The 16,651-nt window shown below is 37.6% G+C and overlaps 1 long non-coding RNA gene across 1 annotated transcript in view; it reads right to left on the bottom strand.

Annotated features, from left to right (window-relative positions):
* Positions 1-3,126: 3,126 nt before the first annotated feature.
* The window catches only part of LOC132540442 (uncharacterized), a 45,649-nt gene continuing 32,124 nt past the window's right edge, over positions 3,127-16,651 (bottom strand). Inside the window, exons 2-3 of the long non-coding RNA XR_009551629.1 lie at positions 13,267-13,307; positions 3,127-3,218 (exon numbers count right to left, since the gene is read on the bottom strand). This is a non-coding gene — a long non-coding RNA (uncharacterized LOC132540442). The remainder of the gene's footprint in view (positions 3,219-13,266; positions 13,308-16,651) is intronic.

Genomic DNA, 16,651 nt, shown 5'->3' with positions numbered 1-16,651 from the left:
TCTCATGTCTGAGGCTCTAAAGTCCCAGGTTGAATTCCCCATACCAAAACTATTGTTGCCCTTTTTTATTGTTGTAATTATTATTGTTGTTATTGATGTCATCATTGTTGAATAGAACAGAAAACTGGAGAGAGGAGGGGAAGATAGAGAGGAGGAGATAAAGATAGACACTTGCAGATCTGCTTCACAGCTTGTGAAGGGACTCCCCTGCAGGTGGGGAGCCCAGGGCTTGAACTGGGATCCTTTAAGCAGGTCCTTGAGCTTTGCAACATGTGCAAGCTTAACCCACTGCGCTATCGCAGACTCCCCCAAAACAATTTTGATGTCCATTTAAGAGAAAAAGTTCTCCTTTTCTTTCTTTAAGAGGCTAGACTAGGAGATATGATATATTTGGGAACTGCCTGCATCTTTTCTATATTATAAGGGTACTAATTGCTCTGTGGTTTTTCATCTTAGCCAAAAAAGAAAGCAAAACACTTGACCCAGCAAATGACCTGGATTCATATGATTGTAGGAATCAAGAAATATTGATTAAGCCACATGCTTCAAGTTCTCTTTCTTCCCCTTTTCCTCCTTCTCCCCTCCTCTCCCCCCCACACACTTTTTTATCCAGAGCATTGCTTAGCTCTAGTTTATAGTGGTGGTGGTGGTGGTGGTGTGTGTGTGTCAGGGGTGGTCATGCAGAATTGGAGTCTGAGACTTTGGAGCCTCAGGCATGAGAATCTCTTTGCATAACCATTATGTTATCTACCCCTGCTCTATGCTTCAAGATTTCTATCCTTGGAAAAAGTGGGTTCATAAGGATCTGTCAAAACTAACCTTGACTCCAGGTTTTATATTCTTTGCCACTTCACCCCCAGCTTAAAAAAAAATAATGATGCAACCTTGGTAATGACATCAAGGTCTTGGAATTTTCACTTTGCACCAATGAATGGTCCACCTATTTAGGAATGTAGGTTTGACTATATTATTCATGTATTGCTGAAAGAAATAAAACAACTATAGGGACCTCTAAGTAATTGAGACAAATAGTTGAGATAATCACTTTATAAACTACTCCCATTATAAATAAGTAGTAGTCACAGAATAATATGTTGTGTGGGAATATTTTCTTTTCAGGATGACACTTTATGTAAATTAAGAAGACCCCCACGTGTTACCAATTATTATTTTGTTATAGAAAAATGAACTTTAGTGGTCCGGGAGGTGAAGCAGTGGCTAAGGCACTTGACTCTTTTTTGTTTGTTTGTTTTTTAAAAATATTTATTCCCTTTTGTTTCCCTTGTTGTTCTATTGTAGTTATTACTGTTATTGATGTTGTCGTTGCTGGATAGATATAGAGAAATGGAGAGAGGAAGGGAAGACAGAGAGGGAGAGAGAAAGACAGACACCTGCAGACTTGCTTCACCACCCGTGAAGCAACTCCCCTGCAAGTGGGGAGTCGAGGGCTGGAACCGGGATACTTATGCCAGTCACTTTGCACCAAGTGTGCTTAACCAGGTGTGCTGCCACTCAACTCCCACAGGCTAATGGACCACAAAAAAAGCATCCTAGAGCTCCGCTTCCCTAGAGACCCACCCTACTAGGGAAAGAGAGAGGCAGACTGGGAGTATGGACCGACCAGTCAAAGCCCATGTTCAGCAGGGAAGCAATAACAGAAGCCAGACCTTCCACCTTCTGCAACCCACAATGACCCTGTGTCCATGGTCCCAGAGGGATAGAGAATGGGAAAGCTGTTGGGGAGAGGATAGGATATGGAGATTGGGTGGCGGGGATTGTGTGGAGTTGTACCCCCCATCCTATGATTTTGTTAGTGTCTCCTTTCTTAAATAAATAAAAAGAAAAACAGTTCCTTTAGTTAATATATACGAGGTGTTGTTGAATTTGGAGAGATAAGGAGAATCTCTTTAATTGATACTTGAGTCAAAATTGGCAAAATCAATATATTAACTATATTGAGGGGCATTTATAGTGACAGATTCTCGTCTTGAATTAAGAATATTGTAACTAACAGATACTACTGACTTGAGGGATGCATTCTCAGGAAACACTTGACATTTTTGACACAAGTTCTCCATGCATGCAAGGATTTTGATTTCAGTCCTCAGGATTTCAGAGATACTCCAAGAGAACAAACTTCCAACATATCTGATTCTCATGGTCTTTTCTGTATTCTTTTCAGGACTTCCCAGTGGAAAATGTCAGTGTTCACAGAGTCATCAGTGAAGAGACAGAGGCGGTAGCTTGGAACATTCAAGCAGCCCCAAGAGAAGGAGAACAGGCTGCCAGCACTCCAGTGCTTGTCTTTCGGATCCAATGACCTGTATACTCCAAGTTTAGGAATGTTTGTTGAAGAGGAATCCAACCCTGTGTTCACTGATCCTCAGCAGTGGGCCGTCCCAGTCAGGGACTGAAACCTTTGACAGAGAAGGACACGTAGAGAAATTATTGCATTCTAGAGTGAGTTTAAGACTTGACCATATGTGAAGAATTTCCAGCTCCATTAGAGGGTTCTGATACAGGTGTCTTCCGTGGTGGGTCAGAGGGAGATGTGTCTTCATCTGACACTGAGGTAGCACATACTTCTACCACAAAGGAGCCACTGAAGAAGCGGGTCATAAAGGCGAAGCTAAGAAACAAGGCCAGAGATGGAAGATTGCAGGGAACTAAGAAGGTGGTGCAAATATCCAAATTAGCAAAAGATATTGTTACCTTCCTGGATTCTGATGATGAAAGCAGCGGATGCAATAGTGACAATTTATCTGATATTTAATTACCTGGAATGGAAGCTCCAATCACCTCCACCACTTTCAATGAACAATTGGGAAGGTTGAATCCAAGTTTCCAGACTGGTAAAAGTGAACCTCAGTGGACTAACATGGCTCCATTCATCTCCACCCAAAATGATGGAACAATTCAGAAGGAAGAATCTACATTTGGAGACCGGTGAGGGTGGACCTCAATGGACTGAGTTACAGGTGGCATCACCATCATCCTTCAGTGATGGTTTGGAGAGCTCAGATGATGAAAGCCTCCATGACTGAGAGACTCCAGTGAATGTCCTGGGGATCGACAGCTGGATCCATCTCTCCAGAGTGCAGTTGCCTCCTATGAGTTGCACACCAGCTGCTCCTGAGACATCAGCTAGGACAGTCTCCACTCAGTGTCCTGCCAAGATGACTTCATACACTATAGAACCCCTGGAAGGACTTTTTTCCCTTAAATAAAATAAGACAAAGACTATATGAGTACTGACACTGTATTGCCACTAGTGCTTTAAACCCTGGGTTGCTCCTCTGTTCCCTTCTTTGCTTTACTGTGGGGATGTCTTCTAGCATGAGAGACAGCCTGTTGATCTTGGTTATTAGTCTCAGTTTTCACATCTGCTCTGTTGGGATTCATTCTCATAGTGATGGGCTATGAGAGCCCAAAATAAAGTCTGGAACAAGGCAATAAAAACTCACTGCCTAAACCCACACAAGTGACTATGATAGATGCTCAACCCACAAAAACATAATGAAAAAAAAAAGAGAGAGAAACAGAGTCATCTGCAGGCTAAACAGCAAATACCACATTTAAGCAAAACATGGACAAAAAGATTTGAAAAAAAAATGTCTTGAGTTTGATCTCAGAAAACAGTATTAAGAAAATTCAATACTTGGGGCCAGGTGATGGTACACCTGGTGGAGCGCCCATGATACAGTGCTCAAGGACCCAAGTTCGAGCCCCTGGCTTCAAAAATGATGAAGCTTCAAAAATGATGAAGCTTCAAAAATGATGAAGCTTCAGAAATGATGAAGCTTCAAAAATGATGAAGCAGGGCTTCAGATGTCTCTCCATTTCTCTCCTCTATCATCCCTTTCCCTCTCAACTTCTGGCTGTCTCTATCCAATAAATAAATAAAAGTAATAAAATTAAAAAAAAATAAATAAATAGACTCCAAGCATAACATATAAACACAAATACATAATCTTAGGGAACATTTCGTGAAAGAGCTACAAAATTTACAAAGAAAACTTTGAATAGTGTTACATGAAGTGAACAATGTTCTAGAGGGCTTTAGGGCTTACACAGGATACCTAGAAAATAGAATAATTGTTAGGAAGAGAATATCAAGGTTAAAAGATAAAATCACCGCACTCTTTTAGTGAAAGCATTTTGTAGAGGAAAGTCTTATGAAAAATGAAGAAATTCTGGATGAAACAGTGGACTCCATCAGAAAAAAAGTCAGAGTAACTGGAATACCTAATGATGAAAAGAAGGAGAGAGCAGCAGAGATCATATTCAAAGAAGTCATAGCAGTAATTTTGCACACCTGAGAAATGCTAAAAATATCAACATAAGAGGAAGCTGAGTAAACACACAGGGCTTTTAATTTAAAGTGACCTCACCCGGACACAACACTGAAAAATGATCCAAAAGCAAAGACTAAGAAACGCTAATGTAGGCCACAAGAGGAAAAAAGAATTTGACATACAAAAACAGAACCCCCAGATTTCTCACCACAAACATTAGGAATAAGAGAATGGAATGACATTCACTGAACTAAAAGATACAGATCACCATCCACAAATACTCTACCCTGCTAAATTAGTTTTTAATATAGAGGAAACATTAAAACTGTCCCAAACATGCAGAAACAAGTCCTGACTGCAAGAATTATGAAAAAGCATCCTACAGGAAAAAAAAAAAAAACAACTCTAAATCTCTAAATTAGTTCACCAGTGGTAGAATAGAATTGGAAACACAACTGCAACAAAAGAAGCAAAGGCATTGGAAAAAGGACAAAATGGACAGAGCATTGTGATCAATAAAATAAATAATAAATGGAAAAAATGGCCACCAGGAGTAGTGAATTCATAATGCAAGTGATAACCCTAGAGGCAAAAAAAGAGGAAAGAAATAGAGAAAGAAAGAAACAAAGGAAGAAACAGAAGGAAAGAGAGAAAGAAAAGAAGAAAAGGGGGGAGGGATTCTGATACTTTGTTGGTGGGAATGCAAACTGGTGCAGCCCCTGTGGAAGACTGTATGATTAGTCCTTAAGCAAACCAAAACATTTTAACCCAACAATACCACTCTTGAATGATCCAAAGGACATGCAAACACTAACTTTAAGGGGCATATGCTCCCCTATGTTCATGACTGTATTATTCACAGTAGCCAAAGTGGAAACAGCCTAAATTCCATCAACAAATGACTGGATAAAGAACTTATGGGATGAGCCATGACATCATCTCTCCAGACAATAACTTGGATCCACGTGCATATCAGATGTCAAGCTCAGGAAAAAAAAAAGAAAAGACAAAAAATGAGTAGTCATGGGCCCTTTGGAATGTAACTAAAATAGGCCTACTAACTATCTACAAAATGGAGACCCCCAAATCTTCATCTGTACTATTCCAGCCTTTAGGTTCATGATTGGTCAACAATTTGTTCTGCTTTATAGCTTAACTCTTTTTCAGCAACCAGGTTCCAGATGCTACCATGGTGCCAACTGGAATTCCGTGGGCAGACGACTCTACTGATGTGTCCTGGAGCCCCGCTTGCCCAGAATCGACCTATCAATGTCCATGTTCAGTGGGAAGCAATTACAAAAGTCAGACCTTCCACCTTATGCACCCCATAATGACCCTGGATCCATACTTCCAGAGGGATAAAGAATAGAAAAGCTATCAGGGGAGGGGATGGGATATGGATATCTGGTAATGAGAATTTTGTGGAGTTGCACCCCTCTTATCGTTTTGTCAGTGTTTCCTTTTTTTTTTTTCTCCAGGGTTATTGCTGGGTTCGGTGCCTGCACCATGAATCCACCGCTCCTGGAGGCCATTTTTTCCCCTTTTTGTTGCCCTAGTTGTTGCAGCCTTGTTGCGGTTATTATTGCCATTATTGACGTTGCTTTGTTGTTGTATAGGACAGAGAGAAATGGAGAGAGGAGGGGAAAACAGAGAGAGAGGGGAGAGAAAGATAGACACCTGCAGACCTGCTTCACCGCCCGTGAAGCGACTCCCCTGCAGGTGGGGAGCCGGGGCTCAAACCGGGATCTTTATGCTGGTCCCTGCGCTTTGCGCCAAGTGCGCTTAACCCACTGCGCCACCGCCCGACTCCCCAGTGTTTCCTTTTTATAAATAAAATTTTTAAAAATAGTTATGAAGTGGGGTAGGGGGAGGGTAGACAGCATAATGGTTATGCAAACAGACTCTCATGCCTGAGGGTCCAAAGTTTCAGGTTCAATCTCCTGTACCACCATAGCCAGAGCTGAGAAGTGGTCTAGTAAAAAAGAAAGAAAGAAAGAGAACAAATGTGGGGGCCAGGAGGTGATGCACATAGTACAAAACACAAGGACTCACACAAGGATCCAGTTCAAGTGCCTGACTAGCCACCTGCTGGGGGGGGGGGTCAGCTCACAAGCAGTGAAGCAAGTCTTCAGGTGTCTCTGTGTCTATATCCCTCTCTATCCCCCTCCCTCTCTGTGTCCTATCCAATAAAATTTTTAAAAAAGGCCTCCACGAGCAGAGGATTTAAGCCCCAGCAACAACCCTGGACGCAAAAGAAAAGATGCATAAAAGAAAAGAGGAGGAGGAGGAAGAGACATAGCAGCAGCAGCAGTAGTTGTTGTTCTTATAGGATATATACTTCATGGAATACCACCCTAAAATCAACAATATGATATTGTGTCCCTTGGGACAAAATTGATGGAACTGGATGTCACTATGCTTAGCAAAATGAGCAGAGATAAAAGACAATTACTGGATGGCTTCACATGTGCAATCTAGAGAACTAATACATATCAACTCACAAAATCCAGAAGTAAGCAAAAAATGTCTCTAAGACTCTGAGAACTATGATGACTATCTGACTATCGTGGGGAGACCGGGTCACAGAACTTTGGTGGTGGTGCAATATGAAACTCTATCCTGTAATCTTATACTCCTGTAACCACTATTCATCATAATTAAAATTGGTTGCCTCAGTTTAAGTATCCAGACCTTTCCCCTTCTGCACCCTATAAAAGTTTTTGGTCCATCCATAACCCCAGAGGGATAAACGGTAGGAAATGATAGCCAGAGGTCTTTGAATTCCAATTCCATCAGGTCCTGGAGAGAGAGAGAGAGAGAGAGAGAGAGAGAGAGAGAGAGAGAGAAGGAAGACACTTGGAAGTAGTAGGTGTGACATAGAAAGATAAAGCTGGATCACATTAAAAATAGGGAAAATATATAAATATAAATAGATATAGAAATAACAGCCCTTTGAAATAACTAATGCAGTTTCTAATGGTTGGAATGGGGACATGGAACTCTTGTGGTGGGAAAGGTGTAGAATTAAACACCTATTATCTTGGAATTTTGTAAATCAATATTAAATCACTAATATTGTTAAAAGAATATAGACATAATACACATTGTATACACATATATAGTATAATATAAATTAAATACTGCATGCATGAATACCCTAAAGGAATAATGGGATGTCAAAAATAAATAAAAGGTAAAGAACCCCTCACCCAAATTTTCATCATCATGCACTGAGTATCTAATACCCTCTCTGCCCCCATTTCTTCCTTTCCCAGAGAACTTTGCTTTGTGTAATACTCCACACCCAGTTCAAGTTGCATCATGAATTTTCCTTATTTGTACTTGGTTCTGAAGTTACATCTATAAGTTTGGGGAGTGGTGTGCAGACACCTATTACAAGGTCATATGAACTGTACTTATATTTCAACAACTGTGCTGTAAACCATAATCTTCCCAGTAACATCAAATATGAAGGAAGGACAGGATATTGTGAGGCAGGGAGGTTCAAGCCAACTGCCAGATGGTCTCAGCTATTTGTGAGATATGACTTCGAAAAACATGAACTTAATTATAGAAACCAGCCCTTCCACTTTCTGCACCTCATAATGTCCTTTGGTCCATGCTCCCAGTGGGATTAAGAATAGGAAAGCTATCAGCAGAAGGGAATTCTAGTGGTGGGAATTGTGTGGGGTTGTACCCTTCTTTCCTATGGCTTTTGTCAGTGTTTCCTTTTTATACATAAAAAATACTTTAAAAAAAGAATAGGGAAGCTTCTAATGGTATGGGATACAGAAATCTGGTGGTGGGAAGTGTATGGAATTGTGCCCCTGTTATCTTAGTCTTGTTAATAATTATTAAACCAATAATTAAAAAATTTTAAACCCCCCCCAGAAAAGGCAATATATACATGAAAAAAAAAAAAAGAAAAGAAAAACATGAACTTATAAAGGTGGAGTGTTCATACTGTCTCTCTTATCCTATGGCTTTTGTCAGTGTTTCCTTTTTACAAATAAAAATTATAAAAAGAAAAAAATCTTTATTGGTTTCCTTTTAAAATAAAATTTCAAATACTAAAAAAAAAGAATTACACAGGTTATCTGGGTAGGGAGAACACAAAGCTTTGGTGATGGGTGCAGTGTGACATTACACTCCTATAACTTATAATCTTATAACCTTCTTCTTCTTCTAGCGTTATAACCTTCTAAATCATTAAATCACTATTTTTTTAAAAAAATACATAGATGAAAAAAAAAACACCATTTCTCTCTGGAATAAACCTGAACTTACAACAATGGGTGAATATACAGTATACACATGAACAAATGAAAAGGAAAACATGAATTCATAAAGAGGGAGTGTTCAAACTGCCACTCTTCTCCTATGGCTTTTGTGGGTGTTTCCTTTTTATAAATAAAAATTATAAAAGGAAAAATATCTTTACTGGTTTCCTGTTAAATTAAAATTTCAAATACTCAAAAAAAGTATTATGCAGGTTGGGTGGGGGGAACACAAAACTTTGGTAATGGGTGCAGTGTGACATTACACTCCTATATCCTATAAACTTATAACCTTCTAAATCATTAAATATCCTATATCATTAAATAACTAAGGCTTTTAAAAATACATAGATGAAAAAACCCACCCTTTCTCTTGGAAATAAAGCTGAACTTGGGAGTCGGGCTGTAGCGCAGTGGGTTAAGCGCAGGTGGTGCAAAGCACAAAGACCGGCATAAGGATCCCGGTTCGAACCCCGGCTCCCCACCTTCAGGGGAGTCGCTTCACAGGCAGTGAAGCAGGTCTGCAGGTGTCTATCTTTCTCTCCTCCTCTGTATTCCTCTCCTCTATTTCTCTCTGTCCTATCCAACAATGACAACAACAGTAATATCTACAACAATAAAACAACAAGGGCAACAAAAGGGAATAAATACATAAAATAAAATAAAATATAAAAAAGCTGAACTTATGACAATGGATGCAGAATACACATGAAAATAAGAAAAGAAAAACATGAATTTATAAAGAGAGTGTGTTCATACTGCCTCTTCTATGATTTTTGTCAGTGTTTCCTTCTTATAAATAAAAGTTACAAAAAGAAAAAAATATTTATTGCTTTCCTCTTAAAATAAAATTTCTGCTTGCAAGAATCCCACCTGACCCAACAAGACAAACAGACTTAAAGTGAAAGGATGGAAAACTATCATACAGGCTAATGGACCACAAAAAAGGGCAGGAACAGCCATACTCATCTCTGACACCATAGACTTTAAATTAAATAAAGTAATAAAAGATAGGCAAGGCCATTACATAATGATTAGAGGATCAATCAACCAAGAAGATTTAACAATTATTAATATCTATACACCCAATGAAGAACCATCTAATATATCAAACATCTACTGAAAGAACTACAAAAATACATCAATAGTACTACAATAATAGTGGGATACTTTAAAACCCCACTCTCACACTTAGATCAACAAAGCAAAGAATCAACAAAGAAACAAGAGAATTAAATGAAGAGCTAGACAGACTAGACCTCCTGGACATTTTCAGAGTTCTTCAACCCCAAAAGGAGGAATACACATTCCTTTAAAATCCACACAGCACATCCTCAAGGATAGACCACAAGTTAGGCCACAAAGATAGTATCAACAAATTCAAGAACATTGAAATCATCCCAAGTATCTTCTCAGACCACATGGGAGCAATGCTAACATTTAACAACAAACAGAAAATTACTAAAAGTCACAGATTTTGAAAACTCAACAACATGTTGCTTAAGAACCGCTGGGTCAAAGAGACACTCAAGCAAGAAATTAAAATGTTCCTTGAAACAAATGAAAATGAAGACACAAGCTATGAAAATATTTGGGACACAGCTAAAGCAGTATTGAAAGAGAAACTCATAGCCATACAATCACATATTAACAAGAAAAAGCTCAAATAAACGACCTTACTGCACACCTTAAGGACTTAGAGGGAGAGGAACAAAGGAACCCTAAAGCAACCAGAAGGAAGGAAATCACTAAAATTAGAGAATAGACATCATCAAAAATAAGAGAATCATACAAAAGATCAATGAAGCCAAATATTGGTTCTTTGAAAAATTAAACAAGATTGAAAACACCAAGCCAGACTCACTAAAATATAAATAAATAAATAAATAAAATTGTAAACAATAGAGGAGATATCACAACTAACTCCACAGAAATCCAGAAAATTATGTGAAACTTCAATGAAGAACTATATGCCACCAAGCTAGAGAATTTGGAAGAAATGGAAGAATTCCTAGAAACATAAGTCCTACCAAATCTTACAACCTTCTAAATCATTAAATCACTAATGTAAAAATATACATACATAGATGAAAGGAAAAAAAACACAATTTCTCTCAAATAAACCTGAACTTACCGCAATGGGTGAATCTGCAGTATACACATGAAAAAAATTAATTTATAAAGAGGGAGTATTCAAAATGTCTCTTTTATCCTATGATTTTTGTCAGTTTTTAATTTTTATAAATAAAAATTACAAACAGAAAAATATTTATTGGTTTCTTGTTAAAATAATACTTCAACTACTCAGAAAAAACAATTATGCAGGTTATCTGGGTGGGAAGAACACAAAGCTTTGGTGATGGGAGCAGTGTGACATTGTACTCCTATTTCCTATAATCTTATAATCTTCTAAATCATTAAATAACTAATTATTTAATAAAATACAAAGAGGAAAGAAAAAACTCACCATTTCTCTCTTAAATAAAGTTGACCTTAGCACAATGGATGAAAAGGCATTATACAGATAAAAAGATAAATAAAAAAAAACTGATAAAGAGGGAGTTTCAAACTGCCTCTCTTATCCTATGGCTTTTGTCAGTGTTTCATTTTTTTAAATAAAAATTATAAAAAGAAAAAAATTGGTTTACTGTTAAAATAAATTTCAAATACTCAAAATAAAAAAAATTATGCAGGTAATCTGGGTGGGGAGAACACAAAACTTTGGTGATGGGTACAGTGTGACATTACACTCTGAATTCCTATAACCTTATAACCTTATAACTCATTAAATAATTCGTAAAAAAATATATAGATGAAAGAAAAAAACACCATTTCTCTGAACTAAAGCTAAATTTACCACAATGGGTGAATATGAAGTATATACATGAAAAAAAGAAAAGAAAAACATGAACTGATAAAGAGGGAGTGTTCAAACGGCCTCTTTTATCCTATGGTATTTTTCAGTGTTTCCTTTTTGTAAATATAAATTATTTTAAAAAATTTATTTGTTTTCTATTGAAATAAAATTTCAAATACTCCCAAAAAGGAATTATGCAGTTTATCTGGGTGGGCAGAACACAAAACTTTGGTGATGGCTGCAGTGTGACATTACACTCCTATATCCTATAATCTTATAACCTTCTAAATCATTAAATAACTATTTAAAAATACATAGACAAAAGAAAAAAAGAAACATCATTCCTCTCTGAAATAAAGCTGAACTTACTACAATGAGTATGCAGTACTCATACTAATCATTACTTAACTATTTTTAACAAAATCATTAAATAACTAATTTTTTTTAGAAAATACATAGATGAATGAAAAAACAACTATTCTGTCTGAAATAAAGCTGAACTTACCACAATGGGTGAATATGCAGTATACACATAAAAAAAGAAAAACAGGAACTGATAAAGAGGGAGTGTTCAAACTGCCTCTCTTATCCTATGGTTTTTGTCAGTGTTTTCTTTTTATAAATAAAAATTATAAAAAGAAAAATCTTTATTGGTTTTCTGTTTAAATAAAATTTCAAATATTCAAAAAGAAAGATTAAGAAAACATGAACTTATAAAGAGAGAGAGTTCAAACTGCCTCACTTATCCTGTGATTTTTGTCAGTAAAATAAAATAAAATTACAAAAAGAAAAAAATTATTTCTTTTCTGTTAACATAAAATTTCAAATACTCAAAAAAAAGAATTGTGCAGGTTCTCTGGGTGGGGAGAACACAAATCTTTGGTGATGAGTGCAGTGTGGCATTACACTCCTGTATTCTATAATCTTATAACTTTCTAAATAATTAAATAACTATTATTAAAAAATTACATACATGAAAGAAAAAACACAATTTCTCTCTGAAATAAAGCTGAACTTATCACAATGGGTGAATATTCAATACACACATAAGAAAAAATTAAAGAAAAGAAAATCTTGAACTTATAAGGGAGTGTTCAAACTGCCTCTCTTATCCTATGGCTTTTGTTAGTGTTTCCTTTTTATAAATAATTATAAAAGGAAAATAATCTTTATGGTTTTCTGTTAAAATAAATTTCAAATATTCAAAAAAAGAATTATGCAGGTTATGGATGGGGAGAACACAAAACTTTCGTGATGGGTGTCATGTGACATTACAATTCTATGTCCTATAATCTTATAACTTTCTAAATCAATAAATAACTATTTTTTAAATACATAGATGAAAGAAAAAAACTCCCTTTATCTCTGAAATTAAAGCTAAACTTACCACAATGGGTGAAAAGGCAGTATACACATGAAAAAAAAGAAAGAAAAGAAAAACAAGAACTTATAAAGAGGGAGTGTGCAAATTGCCTCTCTTATCCTAGGGCTTTTGTCAGTGTTTCATTTTTATAAATAAAAATTATAAAAAGAAAAATCTTTATTGGTTTTCTGTTAAAATAAATTTCAAATACTCAAAAAATTTGTCAGTGTTTCCTTCTTATAAAAATTTTAAAAAGTAAAAAAAAAATTATTGGTTTTCTGTTAAAATAAATTTCAAATACTCACAAAAGAATTATGCAGATTTTCTGGGTGAGGAGAACACAAAACTTTGGTGATGGGTACAGTGTGACATTATACTCCTATAATATCATAACCTTCTAAATCACTAGTTTTTTTTTTTAAAATACATAGATGAAAGAAAAAAACACTTTCTCTGAAAGAAAGCTGAACTTACCACAACTGGTGATGACTGCTGTGGCAGGACCCTGCACATACCTAGGAGGACACAGAAGAACTGTGAGGGAACTGGCAGTTCTAAACCTGTCAGTTGCTTTCGTTACTGTCAGTTGCTGTTGGTTGGTTAACAGTGTGGACTCAGGTGCTGGTGGAGAAGGATTCATCCTCTCCTTCTCTTGGTTGGAAGGAGGTTGGGCATAGTCTGTGGCTTTCTTGGAAAAACCAACCTACAGCACCATCTAAGCCAAGCTTCAATGAGTAAATACTGAAAGCTGCTACATTTTATAGCAGTTGACTGTGACTGTAGCCTTTTACTACAGACTGAATCCAACTGCAGGCCCATCTGATACTGATAGTCATCTCTTACAGAAACCACCATATTATCTTACACATGCCCAGAGCAGAAAGAGTATATAGCAAAGATATTTTGAATGCAGTGATAGGTACCCACCTTGTGTGGAGGGCCTCCAATGAACCTTTCTAATACCTTTCTGAATCATTCTTGATTCAGTATCAATTTATGACATCAATAACTGAATCAAGTATTAAGTAGCCAGGCTAAAAAATACACAAAGGTAAAATGTCACCACACTTCTACCTAATTAACAGTCCTGATGTGATGTGAGGGAGTGGGCCACATGAGGTATAATTTTTTTTCTTTATGTAGAAAACTGTTAAGGAAATGAGCTTGAGAGATGGAACCAAAATAAAGAGGAAAAAACACAACCTCAAGTCTCATGTGCGAACTGTGTGATCACCCGGAGCACTGAGTTAACAGTGGCTGGAAAGTACTTTGAAGAAAAGCTAACTGGCACCTTAGTAGCAACAGTGTTCAGAGAATCTGATGAACATACCTTTACAGCAACAAATGTTTCCCATTGTGTGACACAATGGATCCTCTGCTCAGGTACCTCTCACCTGTCACCAGTCTAAGCCCAGAATGACATTTGGGAGAGAAGGCTCAATGACATCATCACATTCCAACCCTCCTGGAACTCCCAGGAGGCCTTCTCTACATCTCTCCCCAAGCCACCCCCCCCCGTCCTGATAGTGTTTCCCTGCTCAGTGTGAAAGCTTGTCTTAAACATTATTACTCTTCCTGACATATTACTTTTTAATTCTTGAAAACATGGCTTGATGCTGGTACAGTCGGTAAAGTGCACATATTGTCATTTGCAAGGATACAAGGTCAAGTCTGCAGTCCACATGTGAAGTGGAGGAGACTCACAAGTGGTAAAGTGCTGCAGGTGACTCTCTTTTCCTGGGGCATGGCCTAGACTGAAAGATCATGCTCAGAAACAATCGAGTAACCATCCAAAACTCAACCATAATATTATAACATTGAAATCACAAGTTTTGAAGAAAATCATAAAGCTAAAGGAGTGTGTACTTCCTGAAAATAGGGAGTACAGATACAGTTTGAGCCAGGCTGAAAGCTAATAATACTGTCAGCTCCACCCCAGTCAGCCATCAGAGACACTGCTGAGTTGCACAGTAAAGACTCTTAAGTCAGGCTCTGCAAAGCCCACTGCCTGACCTCCCCTCAAGGCACTGACAGCCTCAGCTACATCAGGTGCAGCTCCACAATCACACTCACATGGCAAGATGCTCAGGCCAAGGTCTCCTCCATTGCTGCCCCTGCTCCAGAGACATTGGCAAGGCAAGGGGCACACACCACCCCGGCAGAACTTTCCTCTCCTTCAGGCTGCCACTGCCTATTCCAGGTGTCTCTCTTTTTCCCCAACTATATCTACCCCCACCATGTCTCTTTTCTCTATTAAATAAAAAAGAAAATGAAAAAAAATGGCTACAGGAATAGTCGGTTCACCATACAGGCACCAAGTCACTGATAACACTGTTGAGGAAGAAGGAGGAGGAGAGAAGGAGAAGCAAAAGGAGAAGACTGAGAAATAAAAATTTGGAGAACAGGGGCCGGGTGGTGGCGCACCTGGATGAGCACAAATTACAATGTGCAAGGACCTGGGTTAGAGCCCCCGTATCCACCTACAGGGGGAAAGCTCTGTTAGTAGTGAAGCAGTACTGCAGCTGTCTCTCCTTCTCTATGATTCCCTCTGGATTTCTGGCTATCTCTACCCAATAAATAAAGATTTAAAAAAATTGGAGAATAATGGTACATATGGAAATGACCTTCCCACAAAGTCTATGACCATATTTTCTTTTTTTTAAGTTATTTTTTTTATTTAAGAAAGGATAAATTAACAAATCCATAGGGTAGGAGGGGTGCAACTCCACACAATTCCCACCACCCAATCTCCATATCCCACCCCCTCCTCTCTAAGCTTTCCCATTCTCTATCCCTCTGGGAGCATGGACCCAGGGAATGACCATATTTTCATGTGTAAAGAATGAATGAAAGGAAACTTTTTAGATAAAATAGAGTTCCCTTTCTGTGTTTATAATATCCCTGCCATTTCTACCATCCTGAATCATCAGACATTTGTAGGCCAATTTAAAATTAATTCCAGGTGACGTGGAAGGCAGCACTCATACAAATTGGGCTGCCAAGGCACCTATTGTGGTTTATCCCAACAGATCACACATTTTTCCATGATGATCACCTGAGTACAATCTCCTGGCACCTAAGGGGAAACCATGTGGTGCTTTGTGGACAGTAGAGCACTGCTGGGGTTTCTCTCCCCCTCCCCTTCTCTCTCTTTGAAATTTAAGAGTCTGCAAGGAGTAGTGAAATTGTACAAGTATGAAGCCCAAATGCCAAATAAAGACATTTTTCTAAGCATATGCTTATTGTATCAAGATTAGTGAAATAGCTCAACTTGATAGTGTACTGCTTTGCCACATTTGTGACCCATGTCACATCATAATCAGTGTTGAACAACTTAAAGCTTTTCCCATAAAATCTTAAACCAAAGATTCCATACTCAGTGCAACTATTGAACTCCCAGAAGTCCTTTCAAAGAAATCCTTACATGAAGCAATAAACTAAGAATAAACTATTTAAAAATTATAAATTAGAAAAAACTGTACTATCACTATTTGAACAGAGAGACTTCACCAAAACACAACTAAAATTATCAATAAATTCAGTAAAGTACTATTAACTTATAATCTTTTTGATTCTTAATGAGAAAAATAGGAGGAGAGAGAAAGAACCAAACATCACTCTGGCACATGTGCTGCCAGGGAGCGAACATACTTGAGATTCCAAAGCCTCATCACTGCACCACCTCCTGGACCACAACTTAATAGTCTTATAAATCACCATTTAATTAATATAAGGGGAAAACAGATTGAATGGCTTGGGCTTTTTAATGGGTATAGTTCATTTCTGGGTATATATTCCTTTAAGCACTTAAATTTTTCAACTTATCAAGCTGAGTTTCAACACTAGGCTTAAATTGTTA

Source organism: Erinaceus europaeus, chromosome 9, assembly GCF_950295315.1.
Source record: "Erinaceus europaeus chromosome 9, mEriEur2.1, whole genome shotgun sequence".
In the NCBI taxonomy this organism is placed as follows: Eukaryota; Metazoa; Chordata; class Mammalia; order Eulipotyphla; family Erinaceidae; genus Erinaceus; species Erinaceus europaeus.
This window is presented reverse-complemented; position numbering and strand designations above follow the sequence as displayed.